This window comes from Anopheles darlingi, chromosome 2, assembly GCF_943734745.1.
Source record: "Anopheles darlingi chromosome 2, idAnoDarlMG_H_01, whole genome shotgun sequence".
In the NCBI taxonomy this organism is placed as follows: domain Eukaryota; kingdom Metazoa; phylum Arthropoda; class Insecta; order Diptera; family Culicidae; genus Anopheles; species Anopheles darlingi.
Window position 1 is genome coordinate 19,833,580 of NC_064874.1, and position 15,245 is coordinate 19,848,824.

At 48.5% G+C, this 15,245-nt stretch overlaps 1 protein-coding gene across 2 annotated transcripts in view; it reads left to right on the forward strand.

The window, feature by feature from the left end:
- The window catches only part of LOC125948818 (uncharacterized), a 61,369-nt gene that overhangs the window by 18,763 nt on the left and 27,361 nt on the right, over nt 1-15,245 (forward strand). For both annotated transcript variants that reach the window (XM_049675270.1, XM_049675271.1), the window contains exon 3: nt 6,200-6,425. The gene's annotated coding sequence lies outside the window, so the exon portion shown is untranslated. The remainder of the gene's footprint in view (nt 1-6,199; nt 6,426-15,245) is intronic.

Genomic DNA, 15,245 nt, shown 5'->3' on the forward strand with positions numbered 1-15,245 from the left:
CCAGAGGTTGTTCTGCTGTGTTGTCGAACCGCTCTGGGATGATTGATGAGCTGACCGAAGTGACAGTGAATGCAGTTGACGCATTTGGGACATTTGAAAGTAAGAGTCGTCCGCACCATGTACCAGATGATCTTTTTTCACGCGTTTTCACCTGGTATGGGTATTCAGATCACCCTGGTAGATATACCGGTTGCTGTCATCCTGTTCCAGCTAGTTCTACGGCAGACAGCAGATCAATCATAAGAGTCTAAAGAGTCTACTAGCCTAGGAAACACTTGCAACTGGACGTAGGTTTGTCGACAGTCTCTGGAACTTTCATTGAAAACTCGCGTGGACTCCGGTAGACTTGAGTATCTGATCTTGATCTGCATCCACGTTCCGTCTTGAGCGCAAACTAATCCAATTTTGGTGATCCCCGGTTCCACTCGTGATCGTGTTTTTGTTTTCGAGCGCTTGTATCCTGTTCCGATGGTATCCGATGGTAACCGCGTGTCCGGACGTGTGATAACCGTGAAGCGGCTCTCATTTCATTCGCTACCGAAACACACACAAGCGCCGCTACCGATGCGGTGGGAAACGATCGATCTTACCTTTTCAATTTCACATCCAAAACTCTCCTCCTCTGACGTCACGCGTCATTATTGGGTCCCTGGGTAAAGCACCTTGATACCACCGTCACGGTGGTGATGGTTTGTTCCGAGATTTTTTTTCCCCTTTTCGGTTTTTCAATTCTCTCCCATTTCGTAAAACCTTTTGCTGCTGACCTAGAGACATGTTACCAACATACATATGGAGGTACATTACATGGTTGTAAGCAGCAGCAGCAGCAGCTACGCCTAGGCCATCGTTTCGCGCCCAGTCGATAGAGGTTTAATTGATTTCGTTGCGCAAGTTGAAACACACATATTATGCGCACACCATTTCCCGTTCCCAGGCGACCACAACGCACCTCGGCGCAACATTGGTCAGCTGCCAAGTCTAAAGAGTTTTTTTTGCTCTGCATCTTTAGATCCAAAAGAACACCCGGCCACACTGGCGGAGGTAGCATAGAAATAGGGAACGGGAACTGTACGAAAGGAATGTCGTGGACGGGGTTGGACCTTGGCTTTAATTGATCGATACCAGCGATGTGTGATCCCTGATCGGTCAGAGGGTGGCTGCCGTGAACCGTTAGCTCTACTATTCGGCCGGCAGGAGAAGGGGACACGGTCAAGAGCGCCAGCACCGGGGATTGGCCGGAGTGAACGTTTTTGTTTGCGTTCCTTCTCTTTCTATTGTGTGCGGCCGTCGCTGTGCACTTGAGATCTGACTTTAAGTGCCCGATAGTCATTGCTCTGGGTTTGCTGGACCTGCCAGACTACTTCGTTCGCCTCAGTTGCCGAATCGTTGGCAATGTGTGAGTCGCGAGCCGAAATGAAAGGCACTATGAAAACAGTAGAACCTAACCTCTAGAGCACGTTTGATGTTGGTCAGTAGTCGAGCGGCACATTACTGATCGAGTAGTCCGATCGAGTGCTGTGGAAGTGCCTGCTAATCCCAGCCTTCTCTGATGGAAAGAGAATTTCCCGCAGCATGAGATGCAATAGTGATTCCCACACCGCTGGTTTGGAATGCAGCTGCATAGCACAGCGCTTTTGCTTTCGGACACAGTTGGGTGTTGTTGGCTCGAACGAAGCACTCGTCCCAGAGTAGGAACACGAACGCCTCGCGGCAATGACAACAACCGCAGCACCACCAGCAGCAACCGCAATGCATACTAATCGTCTAATCGTTTCTGGCTTCCTGGGGGCCATGTTTCAACAGCTTCTTGCGCCCTCGTCTGCGACATTGCGCGACTCCGGCCGACCATTTGCCAGACAGAACGCGCGCTTGAAGTTCTCTTGCGCTCATATTCTATTATTCATCTCAGTGTTTCTGTCTCTCCCTCCTCTCTTTGGCGGTCGGTGTTTGATGAAGAAATCTTAGAGACTCCGCGACCAGAACCAGATTCTGGACGGACGGATGCGGATTAAAATATTCAAATTTCCCAACCTCCTGCACGCGTAGGAGTGCATTGTGTGGTGTGGTGGCGGTAGCGGCGACATTCCGGGTATGTGTGTTGAAGGACACACGGTCTGGTTGCTGCAGGTGTGATTCGTCGAAATGGTCTCCCCAGCTCCAGTAGCAGCAGCTGCAGCAACAGGTGGGACGAATGAACGCAACGGAGGCCAGCTCGTGGTCGTGATTCTGGCGCGATGATAGGCGTATGGTTGTATGTAGATGAAGATAGCGAAGGACGTTTAAAGGAAACAGCAATTAACTTGAATTACCATTTCCTGTCCGTCGATGTCACCGCGCGGCATAGAAATGGGTAGCTTCCAGAACTCTGGTTGTTTGCTTTTCTACGAAGACTTATGTTGCTGTTGCTGCTGGTTCAAGGTGCATAAACATGCCGTTAGGGTCCCATAAGAAAGGACCAAATGTCTGGAATGTTGTATAACGATATCCAACCGGCCGCACACAATCGCAAGCTTTAAAACGGTTACTCAACGCTGCTACTAATGAGCGATGCGACAGCCGGAGGGGTACCAACGGCTTCCTACGCACCCTCGGGGGTCTTTCACTAGAGGGAATCTCCCAGCTTAGGTCGCTCATCTTACAATACGATTCATTAGTCACAACCGAAAACCGGACATTAGAGCGCTTCTTCATCACCAACGCGCCCTGGCATCACGATGGTGACGAAGTGTTTATCAAAGCATGCGAATCGGATCACCTCGCGACGACGACGACGACGACGGTTGGCTTTTGATGACCGTTGATGCCGGTTTCATAACCGACACCACTTTGTCTCCCTGGTGCGCAAGACAGATGAGCAAGCGTCAAAGCTTTGATTGTCAAAGATACTGCTGCTGGAGCAGGTGCATTGGACCTTTTTAGGTTTTCCAAAGTTTAGTCTTTTGTGTGTCGAGATCCCTCATCCAAGAGAGTCCCGGTCGTCGTGGACACAGCACACATTTCACCAGCTTAAGCTGCGATGCAACACGTGCCCAGGGTGTGTATCGTTGATAATTGGATTAGGCTGCGTCCGCCTCGTGTCTTCAGAACGTCGTCTTGGGGTACGCTCGCTGTCAGGTTTAGGCCAGCCAAATCCTAAAGGTGAATTTTAACGACCCTGCAAACCATCCACCATTACCGGCCGCTGCCATACCTTTCGCTTCACCGGTTAATTATCGGATTAGCCTTTTATGGTTTATGGGCCTAGAGGACTAAAGGGTCCATGGCGGGGAGTGCCATGGAAGAAGAAGGACATGCGGCGTTTGTCAACCGATGCGTTGAGCAGCAGAATTGCCGCCTGAATGGCGGTACGTCGTGTTGTCGAGTGTGAAATGAAGCAACCTGGGCCCGGGCTATCGATCTGTTGATTGCGTGCCTGTTGTGTATTGTGATGCCATTGGGCCAGCATTGGGCTGTGCTAGTGACCTTGTGCTACCTTCGGAGTGGGTTTAATGGACTGCTTGTTTTAATGAGATTTCGATTTCTTAACAAAAAGGCACAAGGTTGGGAAAGAATAGACTTTGCGGTTTGCTCGCTTTTGCGCCGCGATTGGCCAATCATGAAACCGGCAACATGAACGAGCAGGCTGGGAAATTGGGCAAATACCTAATGATCTTCTCAAACCGAAATGCTTGCTCCAGTGAAAGCTACAGTGCAGTCGATTAAGACGACGATGCCTGAGCATAGAGTGTCGATTAGCGCCATGTGTCAAGGATATTGCACAAACCATGACAATTATGAGACACATTTTTTGGGAGGGGGCTGGCAAACTTTCCCCTATCATTGTGTATTCAAGCGTAAGTGAGAACGCACACAGCCCCAATGTATCCGGGAAGGGCGAACGGCGTTTACATAAGCTGGTTGGTCCGTTCTGTTACAGACCACTAGGAGGTAACCAAACGCTGCCCCAAACGGGGTAGGATTACTTTGCTAATCGTATAAGTACCCGCGGGGGCTCCGGTGAAACGACATGATGGTTACACGCAGCCTGTGCCCGTGCTGGTCAATGAGGAGAAAAGCTCGTCGTTTGTTTCAATGTGATCTAATAGTAATGAGCGCTAGTACGGGCGGGCGCGTTCGTTACTAATCCGGAATGCACCTTTTTTGCAGTCGATTGCGCGGCGCGTAAATCGCGTGATCGATGTGTCCAGAGCGAAGTCAAAGTCTTTGGTGGTTATGATGATTGACGATGGCTTTTGATTGCGCGATTACTTGACGCAAACGATCTGCAACCGAGATCCTGGCATGGGTCTTGCATGTTGAGTAAGAATTTTTATAGCCCCCCCTTCGCGCACTTCGCGGTAGACCGTCGGAAAGTGGTGAGCTTAGTAATAGTAAAGGTAGCTACAACTTGGGGAGATAAAATTGGATTTATACGTAGGAAGTTCAACCTGTTCGCAATCGATGGTGCGTTACGAAAGCGGCACATTCGCGCTGGGCCGTAAATCTGTTCATCAGCAATGATGAAGCAGTGAAAGGAGATGTTCGAATGGCGAATTACTCTTAAGCAGAAGCTTCTGTTTTCCATTCGAGCTCGTCACTAGCGATCGCGCATCGATCGATGTGGCTAGTGTTACGTTCCTGTGCTACCTGCACACATGCATCTTCTAGCGTGTGTGTGTGTGTGTGTGTGTGTGAGGGAATTATTTTTATTGCATTTTTCTCGGTCAGTAGCACGACCGTTGAAGCGAGCATCAAAATTCATTAATCGAATGAGAGCGCATGTTTTAACACAGGGTTTTATTAAAAACATATCTTCCAACATACCGAGTGAATTCATTTTAACACTCGACCGGCTTTCGCATGTGTGCTTGCTGGTTGGCTTCGTTTTCTGCGCGTTTGTCGATGAAAGATAGTGTGTGATGGATGGAAAACAACTTGATCGCTCTACTCGACGAGAGTGAAAATAAAAAACAAAAACTGTGGGAAACTGTGTGTCTATTTTGGTTTCGATTGGATGAGCATTCCTGCCCGCTCCGAAGTGGGACGATACTTGCACTTATTCGATAATGAAAAGCACTAGTATGATGTGGTGTTATCAGTCATGAAGGTTTCGATTTCAAGATCATATGTGCGTGAGGTTTTGTTTGCTTGTTATTGCATCCTCAACATGATGGTTGAGTTCTCGTTGGTGTGCGATACCTCCTCATTACCATGTCATGGCACAGAAAAACATCCAATTACGGCTTCAATTCAGGTCGTTTCGTAGGCGCCACTTTTTGGCAAATTGAATTATAGCGAGCTCCACGACAGACGATTCCCCCTTTCGTAGCTTGAGTAATGTGTATCTACCATCGGATCGGATCATCGGTTGTTCATTACCTTCATTACCGAACCGCTACACGAAAGTTGGCCATTTGCGTGGGCACTCGAACGCACGCACGGACGCACGCATGATTCGCGTTACGCGTCGCACGTTTTATATGCAAAATTGCCAAAAACCCTCCTCCCAGAGGAGTCTGGTCCGTAATCAAATGATATAACACACCTAGCGATTCTCCAGCATTAACGCACAAGTTTGACCACCATGCTGGGCTGTTCACACTTCCAAATACACCTGCCCCGTCTGACCGAGGGGGCTAATTTTCCGCCCAGAAGCTCATCAACAATTCATAACACAGCAGCAGCGGCGGCCGCCACTGCGTCATCGGGTACAACTGCTTCACCTCCATTTCACTTTCTTTTCGCTCGCGCGCGCCAGATGATGAAGGGATCGCATCCGCAACTAGGAATGAGAGCGCACGCGCGGGCGCGCTCTAATTTATTGAATCACGGTGTCACACTGCAGCGCATCAATCTCGAGTGCAAAGTCGCTCGCCTCATGGCACGCGCCCATAGTCCCTCGTTGCATCACTCTTGTGTATCGCGGCACTGAATTGCGTTTGGTCGGCTATTTAAAAATCCGAAGCACGATGCTCCTTCGAGATGCTCATTAGGAATTCCTCGCTTTCCTTCGAATGAGAACCGCGTGTGAAAAGTGCAATCAATTGTCGCGGCCCTAGGCTGATTAAGATGTGACGCCTTTTTTGTGACGATTTTTTCAGGAAGAAAGTGGGAACCTAAATGAAGCGATGCTGTTTGATGTGAACAAATGAATATATTAATGTGAGTTTGTAGCTTATTTTTATCTGTATGTTTTGTTTCTCTCTTCTTTCTCTTTTAGACGTACCAACTTGCACCAACTTGCACCAACGATAACGCAACGATTCCACGCCACGCGTTTCCAAGAGTTATGGACTAAGAGCCACTCATTGTCGGAAGCACAGTAGAGCGTGGAAGCACGTTGTGTAAAGAGCATAGAACAGAACCAAACATATCCAGCATCATCCAGCTAGAGAGGGAAAGATAGCAGGTGGTTTGGTGGTCCACCGAGGACGCATCAAAGTCAAGTAAGTCCAACATTTTCCGCCAGATTTCTTCCAGAGTCCGCTACTTTAAGCGAGAAAAATCTCATTTCTCATCCATCCGGTTGCTATCTAGCAATTGAAGGATTTCGAACACTCTAGTTCAGCTATTGAGCCTTGACGAATTATGTTTCGGTCTGGATATTGATTGAATCGCTAAGTCCCTCCCCAGGTAAAATATAAAGCCCACCATGAAACAACGGCTCTTTATCGCATTGAACATCGCTAGCGGTCCATGGGCGGCGGTACACAGTGTGTATAACTGTAATTTTTGGGTTTCCCTCGCGTCTTCCCTTTTTTGCCATCGAATAATAATCGACATTCCAGCGATTGAAAAGTATCGTCACCGCAGCACAGTCTCCATAGCATTATGAGCGGCACACCACCAGAATCCGCTGCTCTATTGCTGCTGCCGGTGATTTGAATGATGAACCCCCTCTCTCATTCTCTCTTCAACTCTTGACCGGAGCGTTTTCTTCCACACTCCACTGGTGTAGCGGCAGCTTCAACGTATTTGGGTTGTGTATACTTTTCGGCCAATCCCCTTTTTTGTGTGAAACCCCCCGGACATTCAATCAAAACGAGCACCGAATTGATTGGCCGTGAAAGCAGCGCTAGCAAAGCGCGATGTGTCACGTAAGGTTCGTCGCTTTGTGCAAGAACTCGCGCATTGAAGTCTTTCGTTCCAGTGCTAACAGTAACTCTCCGGGTTTGTTGTGTGGTTAACGCTTTGCCGTCGGAATGCGCATTCCCTGATTCAATTGAATGATGTCATTTTGTGGGGGAAAAGGTTCTTTCTCCATTATGACAACGATTACGGATTTATGATTCGATTGTTGATCGACGCCAGGAAGGAAGCGACGCAAAACCAACTTTGCTCTTTATCGATTGCGAGTGCTGCGGCCAATGGAACCGCAATCATCGAACCATGAGCACAGCACATGCTCATTGTCCCGTGAGATTTACCGTCTAGCGATCGCGTTCACGGGGGGGGGGGGGGGGGGGGGGTGGTACGAATCCACCATAGTGGCTATAGTGTCTGTAGTTTGATGCGGTCCGTCGTAAGAGACGAAGCATAATCACAACGTGCACGGCGTGCGGTCGATAATTTCTAGTGCAAACAGATTATGTAAATCGTTGTTCTGCGGTCTGCGATCGATATTCGTTGTGACGCGGTCCAAGCGCCAAGCGTTATGATTACACTCGGCACCACTACCACTACCACTACCACCATCACCTTCACGATCGCCCAGCGCGTGTGGCGATGTAACGGAAATAAATTATATTAATTAGAACTGACGCCAGCGGCAATGGTGCTGGCGGACTGCCAGCTGATGATGATGTAATGGTTTTGATTTCTAGAAAATGGCCTAAGCGCAAAGCAGATTTTTCGTGTTTTCAAACCCATTTTCATCTGTGCCGTCTGCAAAGATTGCGATCGACCTATCAAGAGCGATTACGAAGCATTTCACGAAGGGGCGAGGGAAGGGAGCCTCAAGTTCAATGCTCCGCTCGCGAGATGCCACACACACCGGCGGCATTGTGTTTTTCTCTGCCTTCTCTGCCAAGTGGCATTCGTGTGCTTTAGTGTGCACCACGGGCTCACGTGTATGGTAAATATGACTGTTAACAATGCACTCAAGATGCCACCACAACGCCGACCAAGTGATGTAGTGATGCTCGATGATGATCGAAAGCAGAAGATGCAAGCGAGGAAGGAACGAAGGAAGGAAGGAAGGAAGCTGTTGATGGTAGCCCCGAGGCCCACCTCACAATCGACGGATCCGCCATCGGAATGACAGGTTGCGCGGCAACAATTGAAGTGATGTTCACCTATCAGCGGTACCGGTAAGCGGCCGCCAAATCCATTTCACTTCTTAACCACACTTGGATCGAGCATCCCACCTACGGAACGCATTGGCTTTTCTCCGCATTTCCCCCCTCCCCCCATCCTCCGCTCTCCGCTTGGCTCTCTTCTTTCGTTAATCATCGTCGCCTTTTTAGGTTCGCGATTCGATGAAAGTGAAAAGTGTAGAGCATATTTTCGATTCGATTTACATTGTTACGCGATGCAGGAAGGTAATACCGATCGCGTTTCGGTCGGTGTGCCGTAGGTGTGGCTCTCGGATGCTGCTGTGGCTGCTCTCGGTGTGCAGCTCCGAAATGGACCGGCGAACCCGCACGAAAGGGAGAGTTGAATTCGGGAATCCGGTATTGTGTGCGATCGCGGTATGTGATGTGTCCGTGTGTGTGTGTGGTGGAATCGCATTAAAGCCTCTCTACCAGACTACCGAGAGCTTGTCCACTGATGATTGTGCGGAATCAAGGTTCGGGAAATTGATGCCGGAGGAGGGAAAACCGCACCCCAAAAAAGTGATCGTTTTGTGATCAATGGGAAACGGATTTTCGCTAGCAGCAGCAGCAGCAGCAGCAGCGTAGGCGACACACCCTAAATCTGCACCCCAAAATCGATGTTCCGGTTCGCCCGGACCCCACCAGCACCAGCAGTTTTCTCACGTTCAAGTGCCGCGGCCACTCGGTGTGCGGAAAATTGGTGCATGATTTTAACACGATTGTCTCGCTGCTTTCGCTCAAGAGAGGAGCTGCAGGAAAGAGGAGCTCAGTTCCGGATTGTCGATTAAAAGGAGACAGAGGAAAAAAGAGAGAGAGAGAGAGAGAGAGAGAGAGAGAGAGCGAAAAGGAACGGAAGCAGAATAGGCTACCAATGTTCCTGCGCGATCGTTCGCAATGTCATCGCGTTGTTTTTGGGAAGGGAAACTTCGGGCAGGAAGGCGAAAGTAAACGCGCGTATGTGTGTTACGAACATGTTGACGTGTGCATGGTTTTCGGTGACAAGATGCAAGTGGTTTCAGTTTATGTCAATGATCCATTTGCTCTACACGCTGCTTAACGAAAGTCCTGGACTAAGCGGAATCGCTAGCGGAAATGTGTTTCAATCCACCATTGTGTAATGGAAATGTGTATCGAAATCTGAAACTTTCTCTTTAATATCCATAAAGATTAGCGTATTTTTAGAAACATTCTTGTTTTTTTAAATCGCATCGTGTCTTCATCTATTTTTAAATAAATTTTGTACTTTTTTTGTAATTGTTTTTTGTTGCAATTGTTTTAGTTTTGTTTTGTAAATCTACAAAACTAACATGAAAAGGGCAGTAACGATGTTCCTTTCGGAATTATAAAGCTGGCCATTGAACGTGAAATCAATTCTTCCTCCGTCTCTGAAAATAAAGAGCTAAAACTAATGACCAATTGTGCAGATAATTGTTGCAAAATGAGTGCAATGACACACGATTCGGGTGAATTTTGGGCACTGCACTGCTGCTGTTGCTGCTGCTGCTGTTAATGTGACGGATGCTGATGCACCAAAGACAATGGCAGTGATCGCGAGTGCGCGCGCGACATGACTTGTACACCATTTTACGATTAAACAATGGGCTGCATTTTCACAAACAGCTGCTGCTGCTGCTGCTGCTCTCGCTTTGTTTCGTTTTATGCGTTCCATTTCGTTAAGTAATGCCAATGCGTTCAGAGTGGACAACTTACTTCACTCGAGCGGATTGGCGCAAATAAAAGTTACCGGTCCGGGGCACCGGTTTGAACTCTGCTGACCATTACGCTTGACCAGTGGCTATACCGAGCGGCGCACGTAAACGGGCGTGAAACATGATTATGTGTATTTGCCTGGTTGTCATGCTAGCCTGGCTAGACTGACTGTCAGACTAGGCCAGTACACCATTTGCAGAGGAAGGAGAAGGGAACGTGAGATGCTCGGAAGCAAACGGTGAGTGAGTTTGCAAATTGAACCACAACGCGCGGGGTACGCTAAATGACGGAAATGACATTTCAAGTTTGGCTTCTGTGCTGATCGGTGGTCAAATCTGTCTTAGTCTAGTTGTGACCCGTGAGTGTGTGGGTTTTTGGAAAGAACTTCCGCCATCGATTGGATGGTAAATTGCAATTAACTTGTTATTTCTTTGTTCGAGGATGTCTTAAGTGTTTGAATTACGCTCGCCGAGGACAAGATTGAACCCTTGGCATAGCAAAACAATTATCTACTCAAAAAAACACGAACCAACCAATGGAGAGGTCCACGCGTGCGTCAATTGAATTAAATTCATTATTAATCATCGTTTGAAGGTCCCAAAGTGTTACGGAATTAGTTAGTAGTGTGCTTTCCTTGCACAGCACTGAACACGTTCATGTTTCACCATATTCCTAAAGCACACGCAGCACAAGCCACTGCTGATGCTCGCTAGATCGTTAAACGTTTAAATCCTTCTCGCACAAAGCGACCATCAAACGATGGGTTTTGTTTTCATTTCCATCGACATAACTTCCCACTGCCCTTCTTACCATTAACCATCCATCTAACCCTCGCGGCAGACGCATTAAATAACGCGAATATGCGGCGCTGAGAGCGGGCGTGGAGGTTGAGTAACCAGAGTAGAAAAACCCTCGGAATGATGAGCATTAAATTTAAAAGAAAAAAAATCCCTTTGTTTGTTCGATGTAAAAACTTGGAGTTTATGAAGGGAGGGAACTACAATTTCCCCCCACGGTTCCCGGGCGGAATCGGTCTCCTTTGTAGCAAAGGCGCGGCCGGCCGCCAACATTCTTGCGTTCGATTAACGAGATGTTGAGCGGGCGACGGGGGATATCCGACATATTTGTGCACTCTCCTTTTCCATTAGGTACCCCTCCATCACAGGGGCACAACGTAACGCCCCAGGTACAGTGCGAACTGCGCTTCAATAGAATTCCTTGCCCGCGATCAAGCTTCTTGCACGTTTCGCATTTCTCAAATTTCGTTTAATCAACGCGCGTGCATATAAGGGGGAAGGAAGAGATGGAGGAGGTGAAGTGCTACAAATTGCCGTTTTCACTTTCATCTATCAAACATTTGAGAGAGGAAGGAAGGAGCTTGGGACGTGAAGTAACGCACCTCACGCATAAAAGCCTCTCGCGTGGTGTGCTATATGGAGTCGCGAACGCACGCTCTCTGACCAGCTGTAGATCACCGATCGAGCGTGCTACCTGCAAATGATCGCTGGCAAACTGCTACTCCATTTTTCCCGTGGGTAATTTGTGAATCTAACGTGCTCGCGCGATCACCGGAAGTTTGGTTATGGCGTTGATCGGATCTTTCATTTAAACGATGCGCCCGGCCTTACGTCATCCGTTGCGCCGAGCTTCTTCATTCCATTTATTCGATGCGTATGCAAAGGGAGTCCCTCCCGGGGGGAGGGTTTTGCAACCCACCATCCCCTCCTTTCCGGTTCGTTGTTTATTTTTTATGTTTTTAATACGATCGGCTTCCTGTCGACATTTGATTGCATCGTTGCAGGACCCGGGAATCGATGGAAACGTTTGAAGATGGTGTTCGGCTGTCGTCGTTTGAAACCGTCAGCAGTCAGTCAGCAGTCAGGTCAGGGTGAGGTGCATGAGAGCTTTAGCCGCATCCCGGAAGCAACAGATCTCCAGAGGGGTTGGTCTAGAGTGTCTCTATTTCGTCGGATCTCGAGATCACCGCTAGTGTGGAACCGAAGGAAGTAACACTCCTGGGGAAGAGGTGGTGGAAGGTGGTGGACACTTTTCCTCCACGGAACCACCGTTGTATCGTTCCTCCTTTCTCCTCACTCGCTCGCTCGCTCGCTCGCTTGCTTGCTTGCTTGTCGAAAAGCCTAATTTCCCCCTGAAAAGGCGGACGCGGTTGATTAATTTAATTTACGAACACTTTGTCTTGGCTGGTGGTGTGTTGGTGGCGACTTGTTGTGACTGTGATCGTAGGACGGGGAGTGGTATGATGGAGTGAAGGGGTCGGTCGAGCGGTTTTGTCGCCGTTTCCGTCCAAATCATTTTCCCATCTTTCACCGGATGCCTTTTCACCGCTTTAGGACCGCGAGAGGCAAAAAGAAGGCGCAAGTTGGGGTGCTGGTGTCGCATTTTGCTTTCTTTCCAGTTTTTGGATTTTCGGGCGCTAGACCGGTGATAGAGTGAGGCCACTGCTGGCAACGCCACGGTTTAAGATGGCCATTCATCCTGCTCCAAGTCGGTTTGTCTGTTTTTGTTTCTCGAATTTGTTTCCCTTTTCCTGCCTACTAATGCGCTCGGTAAAGAAGCTTTAAAGGTTATGCTTTACCACGGACCCGAACTTGCGTCGTCTGTTGCGTTGGTGACTCGCGACATTGAAAGCCACCACCTTGTGCGATGGATGTGGTTGAATCAGCTGAAACATTGCCTTCAACTTCACAGCGGATCAGTAGAGAGAGTGAGACATTTCTTATCGCTCAAAGGCGCTCTGTCCGATGAGGCGAAAAATTGAATTTTCACCACAACCACGTCCCTCTCATCGTGTCCCCTATTGTCTGCCAAGGATTTTCCATCACTCGGAGTGCGCATTTAGTTTTTGTTATGTTTTTTTTGTATTTTAATCCATTACCGGTTACGTGTCGGTGTGATTCATGCGGCATCACAAGCGCTTCCGAAGACATTATGCGGCGCGAAAACCTCATCAAGCTTCATGAATGATTGTGTCACCGACGGTTGGACGGTTTTTTTTGTGGTCCGAGTCCCAAGAAGGTGGCTCGCATCGTTCCGGCCACATCCGCTAATTACACTGTTCGCTGTGGCTTTGGTGAAACCTTTTGCGCCTATTTCAGGTAAGCTCATTCATGGTCCAAGATGACACTTGGGCGTTTGATGAAGTCATGGACTGTGGAGCGTCGGAGCTGGCGTGTTAATGTGTGTTGCTGTCCATTTATCATCCTCCACCCGAAGTGGAAGACCTTTTGAGGTTAACTGATGCCTTCAAAAGTTCAACTGATAAGTGATGGTAGTGTTTCTGGCTTCTCGCGATCGTTTCCATCTCTCTCTCGAATTCCCGTAAACCCTCGAATCCAACGACGGAATCGGACGAGACCTTATGCTGATGCTAATGCCGAGCTGCGGGCCGCAGTCTGACGATCATTTCGGTTGGATGTAAAAATATGTCTCTGGATTCCGTACCAGACCAGACAACAAACCGAAACATCCGTTAGCCGCTTCCATTCCCCATTCCAGCAGGAGAACCACCGAATGGCCTGGTGGTGCGATCGGTGTTGTAGCCGCTAATGATGGCTGTCTATCAATGACACAAACACAAACCCCGGGAGCCTTCACCTTCTCCCGGCGCAGTCTCGAGAACGCGGGAGTGTGGAAAGATCGGCGATTGGCCACCGTTCGAGTTCGAACGACGAGCGATGGTTGGAAAGTAAGAAACATAAAATTCCAAATCGATCGTAATCAACACACCGCGCGAATGAGGGGAAAACCAGCAGTAAAGAGGGGTGGCGGGAAGGGGACTTATCTATTGGGTGAAATCGTTTTTCGCGCCGTTGGCAAGCCAAGAAGCAGCAGCAGCAGCAGCAGCAGCACCAGCCAGTATTTGGTCGCACGTTTCGATAACGTGCATTTGGATTTTTCGTTGGCACAGAAGTACGTCACGCGTCGTGTCCATCTCGTGTGTGTGTGTCTGTATCCGCCATAGTGAGGTCAGTGAAAATACACAAATGGTTTTCCACTATGGCGCGCCGCCATTATCGGTCCGATATGGCAATAATCAGCATTAAAAGCACACACACACGCGTGCATAATTTTTGATTGGTCTTTTTGTTTCAATTCTGCGCGCTGAGGTTGAGGTTCGCTCGATTGGTTTCGATTGATGGAAAGTTTTTTTTTTTGGGAAATTTTCTCCTGCTTCCGTCGCATCGCGATTGATCGAGTTTCTGTTGCTGCTGGTGCTGCTGGTGTGTGAAAGGTTGGTGTTTGATTATCATTTTCATTCTCACACAAAAACCGACAGTTGCAGAGAATTTCGCTAAATGTGTTTTGAATATTTTCTTTTTTACATTTCACGAAACCTTTTTCGTTGATTCTGATGCAATTTCCTTCTGACGCACATTCCAGCGTGCTTAATGACGGAATTTGGAGCTCCACAAGCAAGCTACAGCAGGAAGAACAAAAGGATAGAAAGTGACACAGAAAATGCTCTCCAAAAGAAACGCCACCGATTGGATCGAATGCACTTGCTGCTCGACTAACTCCACCGTCAGACACCCGCCCTGGCTGGCCATTATCGCAACAAGTGCGAGTTCGAAAAGCCGCTTTGCTTCACTTTACCACCCGCTCAACTTGCTCGCTCGCCCATTGCTTCACGGGGTCGGCGTGCGTTTCCATTTTCCCCCTTTTTTTTGCCAATCAAGCCCCAGCCAGGTAATATGGCCCCGATTTAGTTTAAAGAGAGCTCCAGAAGCCCAAACCGTACTGGCGAACGGTGGCAAACAGACAGCATAAGACGTGTGGGTGAAATTGGATCATTTGCAACATAAGAGATCTCCGTGGTGGTAGCGAGAGCGCGTCTCTACCTTTTTTGCACTTTCGCCCTCGACCTCTCGCGAGTGGAGCCGATTGCATGAGGGAGGGATTGCAGGTGGACCCACAAATGAGGTGAACCTGGTGAACCGAAACCGGCCGCGAAAGAAAGTGCTTCATTAAGAACTGGTTGGTTGGATGGTTGGATGGCGATGGTACTCAAAGTACCGCAGGCAATCTCGTAAGTGCATCTGTTGCATGATGATTGCTGGCACCTTGCACTAAGTGTGTTACTCGTGCCATGCTGCCATCTGTAGGACAATCGTGTGTTTAGGTTGTTGAACTTTTAATTTCCATATTGCATGTAGTGTTCGTTTGAATTTTTCATTTTCATTTTCCAGTAACGCGATTAATTGCAGTAACATCGAACGTATA